The sequence below is a fragment of the Panicum virgatum genome, chromosome 6N (assembly GCF_016808335.1).
Source record: "Panicum virgatum strain AP13 chromosome 6N, P.virgatum_v5, whole genome shotgun sequence".
In the NCBI taxonomy this organism is placed as follows: Eukaryota; Viridiplantae; Streptophyta; class Magnoliopsida; order Poales; family Poaceae; genus Panicum; species Panicum virgatum.
In genome coordinates, this window is record NC_053150.1 from 28,740,717 (window position 1) to 28,748,381 (window position 7,665).

Sequence of the window (7,665 nt, forward strand, 5' to 3'; positions counted from 1 at the left end):
TTGTTCTTGTTTGCTGCTGTTTTTTGCACACTGTGCTTTGGTGTGGTGATTGGAACTGTGGGTGGCGTGGGTATATATAGCTACCGCTATGCTGTGTGAAAGTAGTCGAAGAAATGGTTCTTGTACGATGTGTTATGTGGCTTTGTGGAAAGGGACACCTCCGTAGCCGTGAAAGTAGGGTTGCCCCGTCTATAAAATACTTGTGCTTGAGACGTGCGTTTTGTTGCACAGCTGAGAATGACAATTTTATTAGTTATGCTCCATTTAAGCTCCATAGCTGTCATCTGGTATTTCTCTGAAACGTATATAAAAAAATTAAGCTCCATATTACCATGCACTCAGCATATACCATTATAAAAAGTGCACATTTCTTATAACCGTACCAATGGTATTCCAGAGAAAATTGTATACCAATTAATACTGGCTTAATGTGACTCACTATAGCGTAACGGGGGTTGTCTCCATGACAAGTGACTGATAACCTTATCCATCAATTGCATTTCCCACCCATTAGATGTTAATCCAACAGCTCACAATTTTATTATTACCAAATTTCTGTTCATCTCCAAGACATTTTTCTTGTGAAGCAATAACATTTTTGAACATTCACAAAATTCAACTAACGACACTGTTGTGCAGCATATATACTTTTTTTTCATGTGGGAATGTTTTTTCTTAAACGGAATATTAACAAATTTCACTCGTATCAGTCAGAATCTGTGGTACAAATATGTTGCAGACGTATAAGCTACAGCCTATTGGTATCTTTATAACTTTATTTGGAGTTCACATGGTGTGAATGTCTGAAAATATTATTAATCAGCACGCTAGGTGGCAACGCATACCGCCGCCAAGAAAAGAAAAAAACAAAGAAGACATTGGCGCTTATGCAAAGATTTACTTTGGCCGAGACTTATAACATGTTTTTTTGTTCCTGTATATTATCTTGGCATATGTCCTAATAACCTTGAATTGTGTTCTCGCTTGGATCTCTAAACTTTTTAACTAATCTCATAGATCACCTTTTGAACCTAGTCACTCAAATTACTTTAACATTTGGTTTAGCGGGCAAAAATGTCCCGAGCAAAAGAAAAAGTGTGCTGATTCCCCCATCCCTCCAATGCACTTTTCATTGATTTAATTCATGCCCTGTTTTCCTTCTAGAACTAACATAAACTAAGTTTTAATTTGACATAATCCCAAACGAAAAGATGTGCCAATCGAATTTGCAGCAATTGTTATATTACCTCGGATTTCAGAATATTTATTAGATAACATTGTTATTCTCCTAGTCAAGTTGCTAATGGTTTGGGCCAAAACCAGTCTTTGTAGTTTGATTTTTAATTTGGGCTGACCTGGTTTGGTGTTAACTGAGGTGAGATGTTCAGTGGGCTAGTTCGGTTGGGATTCATGATTAGAGTGGTCGATCTGGTCTTACCTTGTTTGCTTGTGGATCCTATCATCTCATCTCTGTCGCCCTTATAGTCTGGCTGCGACGGCGCGGCAGCAGCCATTGGGTCGGCTTAGTGTGACACTCAGCAGGTCAGCCCAGATATGGTACCGGCAGCAGCGGCGGCTGCGCACACAATGCACAGCCATGCCAGCCGGCCGACCGGTCGCCGTTGCATTCTATCATGTTTTTTTAGATAAAAGATTAAGCCGACCTCAATATCCACAAAGTAAATATATACAACCAAACTTTACAAGAGTTTTAGACTCTAAAGTCTAAACATCAAATGAAGGATTTTACCGGACAAGAGAAAAGGCTAGAAACAAAGAAAATTGCTAAACAGCTATGCTTCAACTTTCCTGTTCGTTTCCGCTCCAACCTTGTAACATTTTCGCGCAAACACCTCGCCCAATTCCGAGGAAGCTGAAACCAACCCACCCAGCCCGCGATGGAGCCAATTTGAGCGTTTGGACCCCGTGAGTTAGATGGGTTTCGACGGATTCACGAATTACCTTGTCTGGTTGCCGCAATCACGTGCCGTCCAGCCCGGCAAGCAGGCTTCGCAAGTGAGACAGGCAGCTGTGCTTGGTGGCGTAGGTGATGGTTGCTGGGTCTTTCGTGGCATCGGCATCGGCATCGGCATCGGACCCCGGCAGGCCGTCTTATCCTGGGCCGCCTGGTGCGGCAGGCCCGTGATGACAGCGGTGCCGCGGGAGCGAACGAGGCGGTGGTGGTTGTCACCGGTTAAGCGGTAGAATCCGGACCAAACCTAACCCGTAGCAGCATCTTGAAACGGTTTGTTGTGGGCTGGTTCGACGGGTTTAGTGGGTTGCAACCAGACCATGAACAGGGTTGGCTGAAACCCGCTGGGTCGCGTATCACCGGCGGGCACCCGGATAACCACCAGCACCACCATTCGGAGGATCCGGAGGATCACGCCGCCGGCCAACTCGCCAAGGCCAGGTGGCAGGCGGGGCCACCATGGAACACCCGGCCCGGCCAAGGTTGAATTCAAACAAGAATACAAGATTTGACTAGAAAAAACCTGCAGCTCGGACGAACATGGGAATTGGCCGGCTCTGTCGCTGATCTGACCTTGTAGTCATAAACTTCTATGAATCATGCATGTTTGTAACATCTATAATAAAATTTATTTGAGTTTGAAATGTTTTTGCTTAAGTGATAACATGATTTTTGACCCATAATTGTTAGAGTAAAGTTTGTTTGGCTCCCTTATAACTTGATTTTTGACCCTTAATTGTTAGAGTAAAGTTTGTTTGGCTCCCTTAACTTGTGATCAAGTTTGAGAAAACTTGCTAAACTGTAAACCAGAAAACTATACCCTCTAACTAACTCTAAAATACTGGACACATTATCCTTAAATTAATTTAAAGTGGTCTGTGAAGTGGTTCTGACTGGTGTGGTTTCCCCTCACTTACACATGGTCCTCGTCATCACCTACCTTCTATGTTCTCTGTTTCTCTCCATTCCCCACCATCTCTAAAGATGATATTTCTAGTTTACGATTCACTTTGTTAGGGCAGTCTCAACCCATAGTTTCTATAGTTAGTGTCCATAGTGCCACATCAGCCAGACACTCCAGTAAGAAACCGTATCACCCACAGGGTTCAATTTTCCGACCGGACCGGCCTAACCGCCGGGCTCCGGTACCGGTTTACCGGTCCGGTTAGGCCGGTTACCGGTCGGAACCGGACAAATGCGAATTTGAATTCAAATTGCCTCGTGGAAGCGGTTGTAACCGGTATACCGGCCGGTTAGACCGGTTTACCGGCCGGTTTTGCCGGTATACCGGTTACTTGTGCGTTCCGGTTCTTAGCGGCATACCGGCCGGTTATTCCGGTTTACCAGCCGGTTTTGCCGGTATACCGGTTGTTTCATGCAGTTTTCCGACGCTTAAAAAATGGATCCCCAGTGTGAGATAAAAGAAAATTTCGGCATTAGCTATGCACATTTTAGTGTAAATGACCCTACCAAAGCAATAATTTAAAATCATGCATACAAATACAATAGTAATAAGCGTGCATACAAATATGGAGTCATACACCTATACACATGAAATGAAAGTTCAACGTAGGAATGGGAAGACCCGCATTTGGGACGCGGTTTGGTATTCGGCGGCGGACATCAAAGCGATACCTCGCACTCTAAGCAGCTCAGCCTTGTAGTGTTGCCAAGTTTGGCCCGTCCACGGCGATGTTGTCTGCCATTCCTGAACTAACATAGTATAAAAATGGGGGTCTTCCCATTCGTACACCCATCTCGTCGGTGGCTGCATGCTGATGTCAGGAATGGGGTAGTGAAAATGTTGTTCAACGTAGGAATGGGTGATGTCACGCTGAAAGAAGTCCCGCCATCAGGTGGCACATTCCTGCAATGGATCACCTCTGCCCCGCGCCCAGCCAAATGTTGTTTCAATCTAGTCGCACCACCTCCTCCTTTCTACGTACGACAATAGTTACATCGCCATCCGGGATAAAGATTTTCACCGTGTTCCCAAACAACATCTATGCTTGCCATTGTCTATCTGCATACATGCACAACAAAAATATATCATCTAACATTCTAACTCCTACCTAAGTCATAGTGTCAAAAATCATCTAATACACCTAAATTAAATCTACCTAAGACCTACTACATAGTGCAAAAAATCATGTACTACAAATAAATATTCCCTAAATTCTAAATATACCTAAGTCATACACCTAAATCCTAAAACAAAATATCGAAATACGCCTAAATCCTAGGGAAAAAAAACCTTACCTGACCGCGGATTACCGCCGCTAGTTGGCGGTTTACCGCCTCTGCGGGCCGGTAAACCGGCCTACCCAAGCGGCTAACCGGTCGGGACCGGTAGATCTGCTACCGGTCCGGCTTACCGGTGGAGGATACCAGTTAGCCGCGCTCCACGGGCGGCTAGCCGGTCTCGGGCGGCGGGCGGCGACTTCTGGCGGCGGACAGGAGTCAGCGAGGGGGAAGCAGATGAGGGAGGCGCTGGTGAGGCTTCGGCTGAGGGACACGCGATTAAATGACCTCTGCCGCGCGATGGGCCTTAATGGGCCGCGGTTTTTTTTTCTTTTTCTTTTTTTATTTAACTTATAAATTCCGCAAACCATACTAAATGAACGAATTCTTGAGAAAATTTGACACCATTAGATTCATCGCACCTTGAAATATTTTTAGGATTTTTTTGAGAATTTTTCATTTTTTTAAATTCAAATTTAAATTTTGAATTTGGACCGATTTCATATCGGACCAAACCGGAACCGGTTTGGTTAACCCTGATCACCCAACGCAATGTTTCCTCAGGTAGGCCCCACTAGAAATTCCACCATTAATCTCTCTGCCGTCTCCAACTTCTCACTCATGCGCTCTCTCCTATCCTGTTCGATCCAATTCGCACGGCGACTGCGAAACCGCAGACCCAGGCGAGCCGATAGGTGGCGGCGACCGACGGCGCGCGACGGCCGGTGCGGGGCGAGCGTGGTCGCGGGGCAGCGAGCGGCGAGCAGCGCTAGCCTCGGCATCAAGTTTGTGTGGCTCAAGGGGTAGGCGTGCGGCAATTCTTGCTGTTGATTCACTCCATCACGCATCGATTCATGCAATCAGGCTTCAATTTCAACCATGCGAGATTCGATTCATGTGCTATGCATCTGATTTCGGCCACCACTTTTGATTCAAGATGCATGGTGGAGTTCGAGCTTGCCGGATTTGAGGCTAGAGAGCACGACAGAAGGCTCCTGTAGTGGTTCAGCGGCGGCGGGGCCCCATGAGCAAGCGCCGGCGAGGCACCAGCGGGATGGCGACTGGCGGTCACCAGCCGGGCGCGAGCGCGGCGGCGCGGGACGCAGTTCTCTTTCGACGCCGGCAGGACTCGACGGCGGGTACGGCTGGCCACAGGTGTGGACCCCACAAACGCGTGGTGAAGAAATCAGACCTCGACCCCAACGCGCGTTCGCTCGTTTCTTCGCTCATCGGATTGTGCGCCGACACGGTTTCCTGCATGAGAAATGTGTCTATGTTTTTTCTTTTCTCTCCTCATTAATTTACTTACCATATCAGATTTTTGCCTATGTGGCAGTGTAATTAATTTTATGAACACTAGCTGAGGTGGAGAGTTATGACTGCCCTTATGTATCACAACTTATAGCAGTTTGATCATTAAAAACTGCACAAGCAGTTTGATTCGATTGTTGGAAAATAATAGATCAATGGGTCCAAGATTTATAATCAGGCAAAGAAAGTAGCAGGTCAATGCCACTATATATCCTGTGTACTCTCACTTCTCGGGCAGTTTGTCAGCGTTTATTTGTTTACAGAGCCAACTTATTGAGCTCATGCTCATACTCAAGGAGATGACCGCACGCACGGAAGAGAATGGTTCAGGAGAACCTGGAATTGATCCTCGTGGTTTGGAGGATTGAACTAAACCAAGCAATTTGAGGCGAGGTGACCCCTAGTTGTGCCTCGTGTTTTCAACGGGGATCAACGACCTCGGCGATCGGCAGGCTTCGAGACAAGGCTGTCGTGAATGATCTAAGCTAGGATGGTGAGAGGTTTTTATTTTCTAATTAGCAGCAACGATGCCGAGAAAAAAAAAAGGAACATGCCTTGGGCTATGACGAACGGACGTCCGTGTAGGCACTGCTACAAAAACATTTGTAGCGACGCCCCAATTTTTTTAGGGGCGGGCTTAAATTTGGCCTGTTGCTAAAAATAGCCATAGAATAATATAGCAATACACCTGCCCCTAGAAATAACATTTGTAGGGGCGGTTCACCCTCCCATCCGCCCCTACAAATGGCGCCAATTTGTAGGGACGGATGGTGGGGTGATCCGCCCTTACAAATAGTGTTTCTAGGGGCGGCTGACGCCACCACCCGCCCCTAAAAAAGGAGCAATTTATTAGGGCGGATGGGGGGTGAGCCACCACTAGAAATTGATTTTTAGGAGCGGTGGAGCCCCCGACCCGCCTCTAAAAATATGTGTATAAATTTTGCATTCTCCCTCCTCCCGACCCCCATTGTTGGCTCGGGAGAGGAGCTCCCCCAACATCCGAAAAAAAAAGAAAAAAGGGGGGAGGTTTTCAACTTGATTTTCATCGAGCTGAGGGCTCTAAGAGGTAAGTTAGCACTTAATCTTTCTCATTTCAAAGGTTTTTGTGTGCTTTTTGGTTCAAAATGTGCTCTCTTAGGCTCTCACTAGATTTAGATCTCCATGGTTAAGATTAGCCATTTTTGAGACTATTTGCACCAAACTTTTGGATGAAATTGTGCTATTTTAGTAGGAGAACAATATTATGTAAGCATTTAGCCTACATCTATATGTTTTACCCTCATTTCTAAGGATAGTATTTACTAGATCTATGGAGGAGGGAGAAGATTAGGTTTTTTTTCTTTTTTTACACACAAGCATGAATTTCTTTTAAGATGTAGTGGTACACGATAATATGTTTTAATTTATGCATGATCTTTGGCTTTAATTTTCTCATTTAGTACGATATATATAATTTAGTACTATCATTTATGCTTGAATTATGTATTGTCATTTATAGTTTTCCCTGAAGGCAGGAATTTATGAATGTATTTTAATCCATTTTTATTTATTTTTAAATTTTTATAGATGAATAGGGCTTAGATGTACAATGCATACAGGAGGGACGCATATTTCCGTGGAGAGCTAGATAAATTCATTAAAGTCGCTGAGAACCACGCAAGAAAGGAGAACACAGTGTTGATATATTGCTCGTGTAGAGTTTGTGGAAATTTTAAAGAATTTAGCGAGCCAACTACAATCAGATCTCATGTGACAGTGAGTGGTTTTGTTAAAGACTACACGATTTGGAAGAAACATGGCGAGATGGATGTTCCCCCTCCGACGAATAACCCATTGGATGAAATCATACAAGCTGATGATTTCGGCAGATTTTTTGATGCTTATTATGATCTTGGCAGAAATGACGATGGTGTCAGCGTTGATGATGGAGCGGGTGTATTCCATAGTGATGATGTCGATGACAGGCCCATTGATAGTGATAGTAGTGAAGATGAACTTGACGATGGAGATTTTCTGAGCCAGTTGTTGCGCAACACCAAAGCAGAGGTTTTGGCTGTTAGTGCCAGGGGGTTACCAAACTTCGAGAATGTGAGAAAATTAGCAGAGGAAAATATATATGAGCGATCCATAGAGATGCCCGA

The 7,665-nt window shown here is 45.0% G+C and overlaps 1 long non-coding RNA gene across 1 annotated transcript; it reads left to right on the top strand.

Annotated features, from left to right (window-relative positions):
- The first annotated feature begins 4,773 nt into the window (after positions 1 to 4,773).
- On the top strand, positions 4,774 to 5,669 carry LOC120679251. The gene is made up of 2 exons (XR_005677064.1): positions 4,774 to 5,016; positions 5,151 to 5,669. It is a non-coding gene; the product is annotated as an uncharacterized LOC120679251 (long non-coding RNA).
- The last annotated feature ends 1,996 nt before the right edge of the window (positions 5,670 to 7,665 follow it).